This window comes from Lontra canadensis, unplaced genomic scaffold (genome assembly GCF_010015895.1).
Source record: "Lontra canadensis isolate GAN:19392208 unplaced genomic scaffold, GSC_riverotter_1.0 scaffold1, whole genome shotgun sequence".
NCBI lineage: Eukaryota > Metazoa > Chordata > Mammalia > Carnivora > Mustelidae > Lontra > Lontra canadensis.
Window position 1 is genome coordinate 131,577,432 of NW_022630995.1, and position 14,487 is coordinate 131,591,918.

The following is a 14,487-nucleotide window of genomic DNA, read 5'->3' on the forward strand; positions in this document are numbered from 1 at the left end:
AAAACCCAGACAAGGTTTTGAAACCAAAGTAACTGATTCCTTCAGACCTAAGTGTTTTAGTTTCTCAGGGTTTACAAAAATCCCTGAAATGGGTACTATTGATCTAATTTGTGAAGTACGGAGATTGAAGCTTTATTCATTTGCATAAATTAAATGTACCAGTCATTGATCCAGAGCTGACCTTTGTCACTTGGTGGTTGTTTTCTGATTCTCTGGACACAAAGGGAGTAGACAGTAAATTAGAATGACTACCTTTGTCTGGCATTTAGTGATCCGCAGGACAGGTCTTCAGCAACAATGAGTCAGCCCTGGGCTGTGTTCTCTCTTCTGTGTGGACAGGGACAGAGTACCCTTGTGGGATTTAACCCCTACCTTAGTCTGGAGGCCGTGCAAATTAGATGCTTTCACAAAGTTAGAAAAATAACTTCCCAGCTACATTACGATACAAACATGTTCCCCTGAACATAATGCAGTTGAGTCATAAAAATGGTCTGTAGCATGGGTGGTCAGAATATAAAAGCATATACAATGAAGATGGAATCTATTTTGGAAAATATCATTTCCCGGTCTGGTAAAAGCCTTCCAAAGTCAGCTATTTTTCGAAGAAATGTTAAATTACCTTCTGTTTGTTCTTTATCTTTCAACCCTTCTTTGCCTTACGATTACTAAAAATAAATCAGGTCCCTCGTATATGGTGCAGATACAGTGCATAAATAAAGTGCTTGCATCATTTTTTTATATTTTGCTACTTGGAGCTAGGTTTTGGGGACTTACAAAGGTTAATATTTATGAACACAGGTGAAGGCATTATCCTGCAGTATTAAAGCAAAAGTCCAGGGGTTTCCTGCGGTGACAACAAAGTCTTCAAATCCCTCTTCTCCACAACAAAAGTGCACTTTGGAGTTCCTGTGGTAAAAGCTTGGATGTTCAAGTCTGACTGACAGGGTAAACACAGAACAGCAGATGGCAGGACTCCTGTAGAGAATGTCTTTGCATTCCTTAGCCATCAAGTATGGACTGAGCGCCTACTGTGTACCACACATTCCTCTAGGGTCTGTGGATAGATGCACAGAAGACAAGATCCCTACTTTCAAAGAATTTATATTCGTGGGGAGAGACCACTGAAAAAATAAATAAATAAATTTGAGATTGCATTAAATGTGCCAAAGATAAGAAAACAGGACAATATGAGAGAATGTAAGTAGAGGGAGTGGCAGAGAACATGAGAGAAAGCCATTCTACAGAAGGAAAAAGTTTTCCTGGATCCTCTTAGTGTCACTTCTAAACATTGAAGTGACAGAGTAACAGGAGAAAAGCATATAAATTATTTTAAAAGATTTTATTTATTCATTTGAGAGAGAGAGAGCGCACGCGTGAGCACACAAGCAAGGGGAGGGGCAGAGTGGGAAGCAGGCTTCCCCACCAAGCAGAGAGCCGGATGAGGGAGCTCTATGAGGGGCTCAATCCCAGGACCCTGGGACCGTGACCCGAGCCGAAGGCAGACACTTAACAACCGAGCCACCCAGGCGCCCATATAAATTTATTTAATATAAATTTTACATGACATGGGAGCCTTCTGAAGAAAATGAAGAACCAAAGAAACAGGTATTTTTATGCTAGGTTTGATGAAGAGTGGACAGTCAGATAGATATGTGACAGGGTAGAGTCTGAGCTAAGTTTAAACCAGGGGAAATTTTAGGAAGGCATATTTGTTCAGATTTTTCTTGGGGCCCCTTTGACTTAGGAGCTAAGGATGCACCTTTCCTCTAGGTATAGGAAGGGCACCTCTCACGTATGTTCTTTGTTACCTACTTTATGAGGTATGGGAAGACAGAACATCAGAGTGACATACCTGCTTTTGCTATTTTCTCAAACTCCTTCAGCTTAAAATATTTGTTATGCCAGGTGACATATTTTGGGGTGTCATGTCCTAAACCCCATCACTATCCCTGTGAAGTTCTGAAAAAATTTCTGAGAAGGGGAGACAGCAGGTGTAAAGATCCTGTGGGAGGAAAACGTGTAGGTTTTATAAGCAATGAAACATACGAAGGGAAGGGTGGGGTAGAGGGCAAGGATAGATAGATAGGCTGTACCTCAAAGGACCCAGAAGGAACTGGTACCATATTTTTTTTTTTTTCTGTGTGGGAAATCTATCCAAAATGCCTCTCACCATTTATGACTTTGCTCAAGAAAAGTATTTTTTTAAAGATTTTATTTGTGTTTTAAGTAATCTCCATACCCAACATGGGGCTCAAACTCACAACCCTGAGATGAAGAGTTGAACACTCTACTGACTGAGCCTGCCAGGCACTGCATCAGCATTTGTCTTTACATTCCTAATGTTTATCCTTTGTATGCGTCCAGCATAGCTGAGCTGTGTTGTGTTGAGAGTAATTTCCACAACAGTAAACCAGCTACTTTGTTGGAAACTGCAGGTTAAAACAGTGGTTATGAGCGTGGGCTCTGGGTTCTAAAGTCTGACCCAACCTCTTAGTCCTCGGGAGATAGGCATGTTATTAGCCATTCTGTGGCTCACTTTCACGGCTAGTAAAATGGAGAATGAGGAGCGCCTGGCCAGCTCAGACTGTAGAGATAGCACGTGACACTTGATCCAGGTCATGAGAGGGTTCAAGCCCCATGTTGCAGGTAGAGCTTACTTTAAAAAAAAAAAAAAAAAGAGAGAGAGAGAGAAAGAATAGTTTCTTTCTTTCCCACTTTATTTTATTTATTTATTTACTGAAAGAATAGTTTCTGGGGGCACCTGGGTGGCTCAGTGGGTTAAAGCCTCTGCCTTCGGCTCAGGTCATGATCCCAGGGTCCTAGGATGGGGCCCCGAGCATTGGGCTCTCTGCCCATCGGAGAGCCTGCTTCCTCTTCTCTCTGCCTGCCTAGCTCTCTGCCTACTTGTGATCTGTCTGTCATATAAATAAATAAAATCTTAAAAAAAAAAAAAAGAATAGTTGCTGCTTCCTAGTGTTGTTATGGATAATATAGAGAACAACATATGAACTCATGGTGCTTGTCACATACCATGAGTTCTGTAAAGGGTTGCTCTTTTTATTATTAAAGCATTTGTTATTGGTGAACTGAGCTTTTCTGCCAAATGATGAAATATCAAGGATGTTGACTTAACTTCCCGCAAAGCTGTACGTGGCACCTGTGATAAGTCACTGTCTTAAAACTATATAACTCAGAAAGCTTATTTGGGGGTGCCTGGCTGGCTCAGTTGGTAGAGCATGGAACACTCTCTCTCTCTCTCTCTCTTTTTTTTTTTTTTTTAAGATTTTACTTATTTGTCAGAGAGAGAGAGAAAGAGCATAAGTAGGCGGAGCGGCAGGCAGAGGGAGAAGCAGAGGCAGGCTCCCTGCTGAGCAAGGAGCCTGATACAGGGCTCTATCCCAGAACCCTGGGATCATGATCTGAGCCAAAGGCAGACGCTTGATCCCCTGAGCCACTGAGGCATTCCAAAGCATGGAACTCTTGATTTCGGGGTTGTAAATTTGAGCCTCATTTTGGGTGTAGAGATTACTTAAAAATAAAAATATGTAGGGGCACCTGGGTGGTTCAGTAGGTTAAGTCTCTGCCTTCGGCTCAGGTCATGATCCCAGAGTCCTGGGATCGAGCCTCTGCTTGGCAGGGAGCCTGCTTCCTCCTCTCTCTCTCTCTCTCTCTCTCTCTTCCTACTTGTGATCTCTCTCTGTCAAATAAATAAATAAAATCTTAAAAAAAAAAATAAAACAAATAAAAATATTTAGAAAGCATATTTGCTGTTAAGTCATTAGTTGAAGTTAGACCATGAAGTCATGTTAGCATTCTTATTTATGAATCAGTGTATCATATCTAATATGTACTTGAATAACACCATTTAGTAATGCCATTTATGTTGAACATATTAGGTCTCTATGCGTATTTAAAAAGGGCTGGCTAGAATCTGATCAACACTCACTCCCAGGTGGAAGAAGGAAAAACCACTGGTGTAGGAATAAAAAACATATTACCTCTTACCAATCAACCATAGTGGGACTATAAGAGCAGGATGAATTTTGCTAACATAGATCTTCATGACAATTTGAGAGATAGTTTATGCAAGCTACACCTAGCATTATCCATACTTCATTTTTAATCTGTAGGTAGCATTAAAGAATCATTAAAAGTAAATGGTTTCCAAAAAGATGGAAGAGAAAGCCAACTCTTCAGTAATTCTGACTTGAAATTTCCCTCCCCGCACAATTTTGTTGATTGAGATGAAATGATAAAAAAAAAAAAAAATGAGATTCAAAAGGTATTAGAGAGGGGAACCTGGGTGGTTAAGTCAGTTAAGTGGCTGCCTTTGGCTCAGGTCATGATCCCAGAGTCCCACATCGGGCTCCCTGCTTAGTGGAGAGCCTGCTTCTCCTCTCGCGGCCTGCCTCTCTGCCTACTTGTGCTCTCTATGCCTCTGTCAAATAAATAAATAAAATCGTAAAAAAAAAAAAAAAAAAAAAAAGGAATCAGGAAACAGAGCAGGTATTCAGCAAAAAACAAAGTGAAGAAGTTGATCACCTTTGTCAATTTTATTTTTAAAATGAGGTTTTAAAGAAAATAACACTCCATTGTCCTCTGCTACAATCCGGAGGAAACATTGATATGTTAACTATCCTCTTTGCCTGTCTTGCTGAGGTGTGATTAGATGACTAGCGAAGTATTTTCAAAACTTTTTAAAGTTGTTTCCATGAGATGGTAATCCCAGCTCCACAACTTCCTCAAATTCACTTAACTTGCTATGGCTTTGTGTTACATTTTACCAAGAGAAATCACGTTGTACGGTAACTACGTTTGCAAAACAGGTTTTCCTAGAACTAAACAATTATAGACTCCATCGAAATTCCTGCACAGTCAAGCTCTCCTTTAGCCTCCCCTTTGTCCTGTTGCCTCTGCTCCTTTTCTCATCCCATCTTCCCATTCTTCCCTTTTACTTCACACTTTATTCTTTTCCTTTTCAAATGACCAGATTGCCATAAACATTTTTCCTTCACATACACACACACACACACACACACACACACACACACTGCATCTGCTGCTGATTGGCTTCTTCCAAAAAGGACAAAGGGTCAAGTTAGGGGAGCTGTTCCTCAGTTTGTTCCTAGAGATTTGGCAGACTGGCTGAGATCAGTAGAAGGGACTGTCATTACAACTCTGCAGACAATTAAGTAATTGGATCCGTATGTTGCTGGCTTACAAGATTTTAAAAAGCAGTTAACTTTACAGTGGAGTTCTGATCTCAGTAAAAAAGGATGCAGAAGTAAAAGGACACACCTGTAATTATTCTTCTAGCTTACCTCTTACCAAGGGAGTATACCAGTCTTTTATAGAGAATTTGTATTCGTGCTATAACAGAGTTTTGTGCTTGTATTATAGAGGAATGGGATGTTTTAAAGTATTCACAAGAAAGTGGAAGCCTAACCTAAATAATTAAATTTATTTAAGTACATGCCTACATACCTACGTATGCTATAACTCTAACCATTGTATTTCTAAAAATAACACCTGGTCAGGAGTTTAGCAGCATCAGAAATCCAGTATGATTTGTTCACTGGAAGACAAGTGCAGTAATAAGACTTAAAATTCAAATAAGCTTTATTAAAAAAACAAAATTATTTTCACTGTATATACTTAAGGAAACTTCGCCAAGTTTAACATATGATAAGGGTTGTTTTACTCCTGCATCTGTGGAGAGGTAGCTAGAACTCAGAACTCTCCGGTCTCCCTACCTGGATTCAAACACTAGGTCTGTTTGTAGCTTCTATGATGTAACTATGTAACCTTAGAAAACCATTTCATTTCTCTATACCTACATTGTCCAATTTGTAAAACAAGCAGAAGGGGGTTGTTATGAAGATTAAATCAGTTAATTCAAGTAAAGTTCTTACAATGCTTGGCATATAGAAGGTGATATAGAAAGGATCTTTCCCTTTAAACTTGCTTCTAAAAAGAACCATAACTGGGGCATGTTTGCTCTATCATTAACTTGCTTTGGCTTTCAGCAAGCCATCCAATGCCAGTTTTCTCATTGAGAGAAAGAAAGCAGATTGGACTTTCTTTTCTTCTCTTTTCTCTTTTCTTTTCTTTCTTTTTTTGGACTGCATTTCTAACATTCCTCCTACATGTATTTCTAGGACTTTTATCAGACTTCAAAACACATAAACTGGCTTAAATAATGGTATGTGTGAGTAATATGGACTCAACAAATCTAAAACAGTCACAGTAATTGAGTAATTGATCACAAATATTTCCAGTTCAGGTGCCAAGTTTGGGGAATGCAGAAGTCACAACATAATAAACAATCAAATACCCATTCCAGCCAGGTCAAGAGGCATGACAGGGAACTGTATCCAATATTCTTATCAAATAGCCCCTGTGGGCACTCCTTGTAGAAAGGAAGTTGGAAACTGTTCTGGACCAGTTTATCGGGAAGACAGTCAGGCAAAGTGTGGCAGTGCTAGACAACTAGGCTGAGCATTCTGGGATAACATTAATTGGACTGGATTCTCTGAGAAAGAGAAATGATATTTTGCAGCATACTACTAGGGAGTGAAATAAGGGTCAGGGTTGAAAGGATAAAACACTTGGAAATTGATCAAAAAAATTCTCTGTACTTTGTCAACCACACATCAGTTAGTATGATACCATCCTACTGTTCTATTTGAGACATGGATGCTCTACGCTTACACTTTTTCTTTCTCATAAACTGCAACAAAATCTCTGCATATATGAAGTGTTCATGTCATGCTTATTAAATAAATTAGCGTACCCCCTTAAATTTTCAGCCAAAGGAAATTAAAGTAGAGCCGAAAGCTGGGGTTTCAGAGAACTTAAGAATTTGTAAATTTAAAGTGTAAATATCTCACCTTTTAAATGAAGGATCTGACAAAATAACTCGGCCAAAACCATATGACTTGGTGACAGGAACCAGGACTAAAACTTCAAGTTGCCTGACTTCCAAGGTCATGCTATTTCCATGACACCAAACTACCTTCATTTTTGGTGATGAGCAAAATTATCACAAGCCAAGTTTTAATCTGTCAGTTTAATGTTGCACTCTAGACCACTCAACCTTTATGGTTCAAAGAACTTTCAAAATTCCATAATCTCAAAGTCTTAAATACACCCTTAAAGAATTCTAACATAAGGTTTACTAGCGGTTTTATATCATACATAATAAAATATCACACATAAAAATATCATACACAATAAACAGTAATTATTGCTGAGGAGTTACTATGAAATTCCTGAGACATTTTTGATAAAAATAAGCATATAAGCAAGGTTAAAAGTCGGGGTAGAGAAGATAAACCCAAAATGTCTTACTTATTTTATTTATTTTTTGTTTTCTTAATTCTTTTTTTAAGATTGTATTTACTTATCAGAGAGAGAGGGAGGAGGATCAGAGGGAGAGGGAGAAGCAGACTCCCCGCTGAACTGGATGTAGGGCTTGATCCCAGAACCCCAAGGTCATGACCTGAGCCAAACTCTGATGCTTAACCTGACCCAGGCAGGTGCCCCTCACTTTTTCTTCTTTTTTTAGGAGAGAAATACTACTAAGTGGGATCTCTTCTATGTCAATCGAATAATTTTTACCTAATTTGGTTTTCAATAGAAAAATATAGAAAGATCACCAATAACCTTTTTTGTATATCGTAATAACAAACATCTTCTTGATGCCATTTGGTCAACCGCTTTACCCCATTAAATAAGAATCACCATAATAATGTAGGGGCTATCTGGATGTTCCAGGTACATTGCCACCTCTATTACTTTTATACATGACATAATTGAAAGTCTTCTACATCCAACACCACGTTAACTTTTTTCAGGCTTTCCAGCATATGAGGATTAGGAAGATATCTGTACTCTCCAAAGTGTGTGGTTTTTTGTTTCTGGTTTGTTTTGTTTTGGGAATGCGTGTGTGTGTGTGGTGGTTTTTTTTTTGGACTTATGGTTTCTTGTGAAAATATATATTTTGGCTCAGATATTAGCTCAATGCAGCATTTATGATCAGTAATGTTTTTTCAGCCAGCACATATGCCCAAGGAGATCCTGGGAAAATGTTTGAATGAGCATTGTACTGAATACATGTTTTACCACACTCAATATTCTAATTTTATACATTTGATATGTTCAACATGTCTTATTCACCATTTCCTCTAAGTAGGGAGAATGCCAATTTTGGTCACACAAATTTTCAAAACGAAAAATACTGTTATTTACTATGATTTTGCTTTTCTATAATTTTGGTTGTTAACTCCTCTTCACTGCTCATTTGGGGCCCAAGAATGGCAGTAAACAATTAAGGGAGGCCCGGGAGAACAAATGTGGGAAATGAAAACAGAGAGGGTAGTGGGATTAATCTAGACCCAGAGGTGGTCAAAATGGAAACTAGGGTCAAAAGAAAAATGTATACCAAAACCAGATGTCAGTCAACATATTGGTCCAAAATCCAGCAAGAATCAGAAAGCAGAGAAGTAGGAAAAAAGGAAAACCAGGATGAATTAAGACTAAAGGCAGATAGCTGAAATCTAGGCACGGTATTAGGACAAGCAGTCAATATCACCTGAGCAACCAGGAATTCAAGAGGAAACACTATTGGAAAGACAGACTCTCACTGAAGCCATAGTCTGTCTCTACCAGGATCTATTTCAAATGTTTCCATCTGTGGGTAGGAGCTAATTCCACCACAAAGAGAGGCAGGTGGTTAACCAGAAATCAAGAGCAGATCCTGATACTATTAGGATCTGCTTTACTACACTAGGATACTTAGGAATTTTACTAATTCATTTATTTCACACTAAGTTATATGAGGCGCCTGGCTGGCTAAGTCCACAGAGCATGAAATGTTCCCCTGGTGGTGAGTTCGAGCCCCACCCAAGTTGGGTGTGGAGCCTACCTCAAAAAAAAAAAAAAAAAAGAAAAAGAAAAAGAAAACCAATCCAATAAGTTATATAATGAAGACACAGAAATGAAGAAAACAGATTAAATTTCCTACCTTCATGGAGTGAACACTCTACAGGTTATGGAGCTATAATTACAGAGCACAGCTTTTCAGACTTAAAAGACACGTTGTTCTATCTTTACCTAGATCAATCTCCATAAACTACTATTCTATATTGCTATAATTAATTCCTGAACTTGTTTCCTTTCTTTTTCCTTTTCACCTTTTCCAGGTGGACATTTTTCACATTTTCATTTTCGTTATTCTTTTTTTCCATTTTCTTTATTCTTTATTCTCATCCCTTTTTTTTTTTTTAATATCTCATGACTTCTATATTTAATACTCCTAGGTTCTGGAGAAGACATCAAAAGGTGAAGAACACGTCTCCCCACTCAAGGAGTTTTTATTTCTGCAGACGTTCATATGTCTTCAAGAAACTGTCAGAGCAGGATGAATGTACTATGGCCCACAAGGGAGGCATTAAGTGCTACGGTGGTGAAAAGGCTGTGATAACTAAAGGAAATTCTCCAGATCCCCCAGAAGAGAATTGAAATCACTTTCAGTTGGCAGGAATTAGAAAATGCTTATAGAGGAGACCTAATGAATTTATTTTTAAAAGTTAAATGCAATTAGATAAAATTTAATAAGCATTAAATTCAAGAGTGGGGTCTATGTCTGATTCTTCATTTTATCCCTAGTATCTAGAACTGGAGCCCAGAACATAGTGTTAATTACTCAACAAATATTTGTTTGGTCTGACCTTGAATAATTGAATTAAACCCTAAACAATGAGTAGGACCTCAGTTAAATACCTTGGGACAAACAGAGCAGGCCTTTCCAAAGAGAAGAAACCTATAGCATGAGCAAAATTAGAAAAGAAGAAAATGCTAGCACAGAGTAATTCATCCTAACTTGGATGGATGAAGGTTTTCCCAGAAAAGGCCCTATTTGAAAGTTTAATGATTTTATGTGAGACACACAAGTTTCAGTCACATGGTGGTGAAAATTGGAGTCCAGTATCAGGAAGATGTACCCTGAAAAGGTGGTGAGGGAGTAGAACAGTCAGGGTGCCGTCGTTATTTCAGACTTCTGGCCGAATAGGGGCTGAATGAAATTGGGCAGAGAGACAATTTTTAGGTTAGAGAGCACACATTCATAGGGAGAGAGAGAGAAGCAAATAATAAGATGCAGATGGAAAAGAAGGCAAGACCGATGGGGCAGGACCTCTTGGGACACACAAAGACACGGGATCAAAACCAAAGGAGTAAGAGGTCTAGAACTATATAGACACAAGCCTCACCTTGGCTTTACTATTAGCTATTTAATTTAATTTGGGGCAGATCACTTAATTCTGAGTTTGTTTTCTCATCTATAAAATGGAGGTGAAAAGTAAATCATCAGAGTATGGTGTCTAAAAACAATAATTTCTGCTAAATACTTGGCATAAATAGTATTCCACTATAAAAATAAGCATCTTGGGACGCCTGGGAGGCTCAGTGGGTTAAGCCACTGCCTTCAGCTCAGGTCATGATTCCAGGGTCCTGGGATGGAATCCTGCGTGGGGCTCCTTGCTCAGCAGGGAGCCTGCTTCTCTCTCTCCCTCTGCCTGCTGCCTGCTGCTCTGCCTGCTTGTGTTCTCCCTCTCTATCTCTGACAAACAAATAAATAAAATCTTTGAATATATAGTGGGTCAATTAATTAATATAAGTATCTTTTTGGTGGAATCATACAGACAATACACCTACTCATAGAATAATGAATATAGATAAGTGTATTAGCTTTCTAGGGCTTCTATAGTTCTTCTTCTTCTTCTTTTTTTTTTTTTTAAGGTTTATTTATTTATTTTAGAGGGACAGAGAGAAAGAGATAGAGGGTGAAGCCGGGGGAGGGACAGAGGGAGAGAGAGAAACGCAAGCAGTCTCCCTGCTGAGCATGGAGCCTGACACCAGGCTCCATCTCAGGAGCCTGAGATCCTGACCTGAGCCGAAATCAGGAGTCGGCTGCTTAACCGACTCAGCCACCCAGGGACCCCAGTTCCCTAGGGCATCTCTAACAAAGTACCACAAACTAGGTGGCTCAAAACAACAGAAATCTATTATCTCACCATTCAGGAGGCCGGAAGTCCAAAACCAAAGTGTCAGCAGGTTTGGTTCCTTCTTGGGGGATCAGAGGGAGAGGATGTTCTATGCCTCTCTCCTAACTTTTGACAGTTGCTGGCAATCCTTGGTGTTCCTAGGCTTGTAGCAGCATAAATCCAATCTCTGCCTCTGGAGCAACATGGCCTTCTCCCTGTGTGTCCCTGTGTGTTCTTCTGTCTCTCCTCCTTTCTCTTGTAAGGACTCCCACCAGTCATGTTGGATTTAGAGCCCCCTACTCCAGTACGATCTCAATCTTAATGACTTACGTGTGCAAAGACCCTCTTTCCAAACAAGGTCATGTTCTGACGCTCCAGGTTGACATGAATTTTGGGGGGACACTATTCAATCCAGTACAAGAAGTATGTTCCTAACTTATCCTGACTTTTGTAATGTCTTCAAGAGGCCTTTATTGTAAGAACTAGGATTTGGGCCTAAGAGGGAAGAAAGCAAAATGGCTGGGAGCTCTGTTCATGAACTTTTAACTCCATGGATTCGTCTTCCCAGTTGTATAGTGTTGGAGGCCACACCCTCTTCAGTCGATCATTTTCTCATCTACTAAACAGGGAGTAGTACTCCACAGTGTTTGGAGGAAGATTAAGCGGAGTAATACAAGCAATACACTTAGTCTGGTACCTGGACCAGAAGGACAGGGCCTGGTTCACTCAAAGGAGCCTAACCAGCGCTGTAGGCGGGGTGAAGTGGGGTTTTATGTTCACATAAACAAAGATCATTCAACCTTTTCATCTAGCTCCAGGCTACAAGCACTGTTTGCAGAGCCATTTGCATTGTTTTCACTAATCATTTTGCTAGTGAGATTTCTCCATGTCTGGTTGTTCAATACTAACATGAATGATTTACAACCATTGGTAACCCGCATTCCTTAGAAATGCTGGATCACGTGTCATTGTCCTTCAATGTCTAGCACTTCAGTTTGCCCATCGACTTCATAACACTTTATTGCTGAACCCCCTCCCCAAAACAACTGCTTAAATTTGGCAAGAATACTATTTAAATATATAAATAAATAATGCCTTAAGTTTTGTAAATGTAATACATTATCTTATAACTCTTACAGGTAGAAAACCTGGTATTTTATACCATTTTTTTAATAAGAAAATTGATGTTCAAAGTAGTTACATGACAGAGTTTTTGTTTTGTTTTGTTTTTGAAATAATCTCTACACCCAACCTGGACCTTGACTTACAACCCTGAGATCAAGAGTCACATGCTCTACCGACTTGAGCCAGCCAGACAACCCAAAGTCTATATGACAAATGTAACACTTCATTGTATCCTGATCAGTAGAGATGTTCTATATCTTCCACAGTGCTTGGCTTTTACTGTCCGTATTCTAGGTGTTCATTGTTTATCATCTGGTAATGAAAAAGAAACAATCTTAATATACGCAGTCTGTGGCCGTCACTATTTTATCCTAAAGAAAACTCACTATTCTGCCTTAGAATATCCATAAAAGTTGGCCAGAAGTTATATTGTCAAAATCTGGTTTGTTAACTCTCAATTTTGTTAGCTTGCTGTTTTCCAGTATGCTATAATGGGAAGTTTGAAGGGGAAGTGACAATTTGAACCAACCCTTTGTTACTCATGATGCACTTTTACTTTTTTTATTTTTTACTACTTTTTAAAAATATTTTATTTATTTATTTGACAGAGAGAGAGAGATCACAAGTAGGCAGAGAGGCAGGCAGAGAGAGAGGGTGAAGCAGGCTCCCCGCTGGGCAGAGAGCCCAATGTGGGGCTCGATCCGAGGACCCTGGGATCATGACCTGAGCCGAAGGCAGAGGCTTAACCCACTGAGCTACCCAGTCACCCCTATTTTTTACTACTTTTTAAACGTTTATTTTCAAGTAATCTCCACACCCAGTGTGGGGCTCGAACTCACAACCCAAAGATCAAGAGCTGCAGCTCATCTGACTGAGCCAGCCAGACTCCCTAATGCATTTTTTTTTTTAAGATTTTATTTATTTGAGGGTGAGAGCACAAGCAGGGGGAGTAGCAGAGGGAGAGGGAGAAGCAGACTTCCCGCTGAGCAGGGAGCCCAATGCAGGGCTGGATCCCAGGACCCTGGGATCATGACCTGAGCTGAAGGCAGATGCTTAACTGACTGAGCCACCCTGGCGCCCTCTTCTGGTGCATTTTTATATCTTGAGTCCAAATTCTTGTATCCCATTGATTTTGTGGAGCAATGTACTAATATAGCACAAGAATGTAGTACTCTTTGACATTATGTTCACAGTCATCAAATGGGCAAATAGTCATTGGATTTTAAGTGACTTGAAGAATTCTGTATGCTATTGCCTGTTATAAAGTGCAGGCATAATTAGGCAGGCAGGGAATTTCACAGAGTGACTCATAACATTAGGACAAATTGTGCATTAATTTCAAATCTCTGGAAGCCCAAGGTTGTTCATCAACTCCCTGAACCTTGAGAAGATTTTATTTAAATCTTTTATTTTTTTATTTTATTTAAAGTGCCCTAGAATGGCCACTTATAATAAGTTGCACATGCTTTAGATTTGGTATTTAGGTTCTACCTGTGTTCTAGAGTGTATCTATACCATCCTTTTGGTTCGCTTTATAGGTAAATACAGTGGTTTCTGTTTACGACAGCTACATATGACAAGGAAATGCTTCAAAAAAGATCCCAGCGCATGTGTGGGAGCGACAATAGCAGGCTGTTCCTGCGTCTTCTGAATTCAGTGGAAGATGAACTGAGAACTCATTTCTCCACGTCTCATTTCTGTGCCTGTGGTATGTTAGCCTGGTATTCCACTACATATAAAATTTTTAACGGAACACAGATTTCATGAGTTTGTGGCTTTCCTGAACTTCCTTTTTAAAAAATCCTGGATGGTATTGCAGATGAAAGTGATCTCCATTACTTTTTAAACTGCACTTTGTGAAATAAAAATATAAACATTTCGGAACATTCATTCTAAAACCCCAGGAATGTTGATACTAATAGAAAACCACAGAGATTAAGCAATTTAGAGATTTGGAGTAAATAGGCACCACTTGGCCGTGGGTTTGGTAAAGAGAAAGCATTTCAGCACATGTTCTGCCACAAAGTATTTGGGAGTCTTAAGTCAGAGCAGCAGAATTCCTTCTGAAGAGGACAAAAGAGAGACTTCCTGTCATTTCTATTGGTTTCTGCATGTGGGACCAATATGGGCAATGCAAAGTTTAAACAGATGCAAATGGTGAGGGGAGGGGGCAAAGCCCTGCCTCGTTTTACATATTTCTCCACCTCCAGATTGAGTTTAAGTCTCCCCTAGAAGCTTCCACAGCCGACTGCCACTAAGTTACAGCACGCTTGAATGGTTTACTTCACCAATATTTGCTTATGGAAATAAAGGGGAG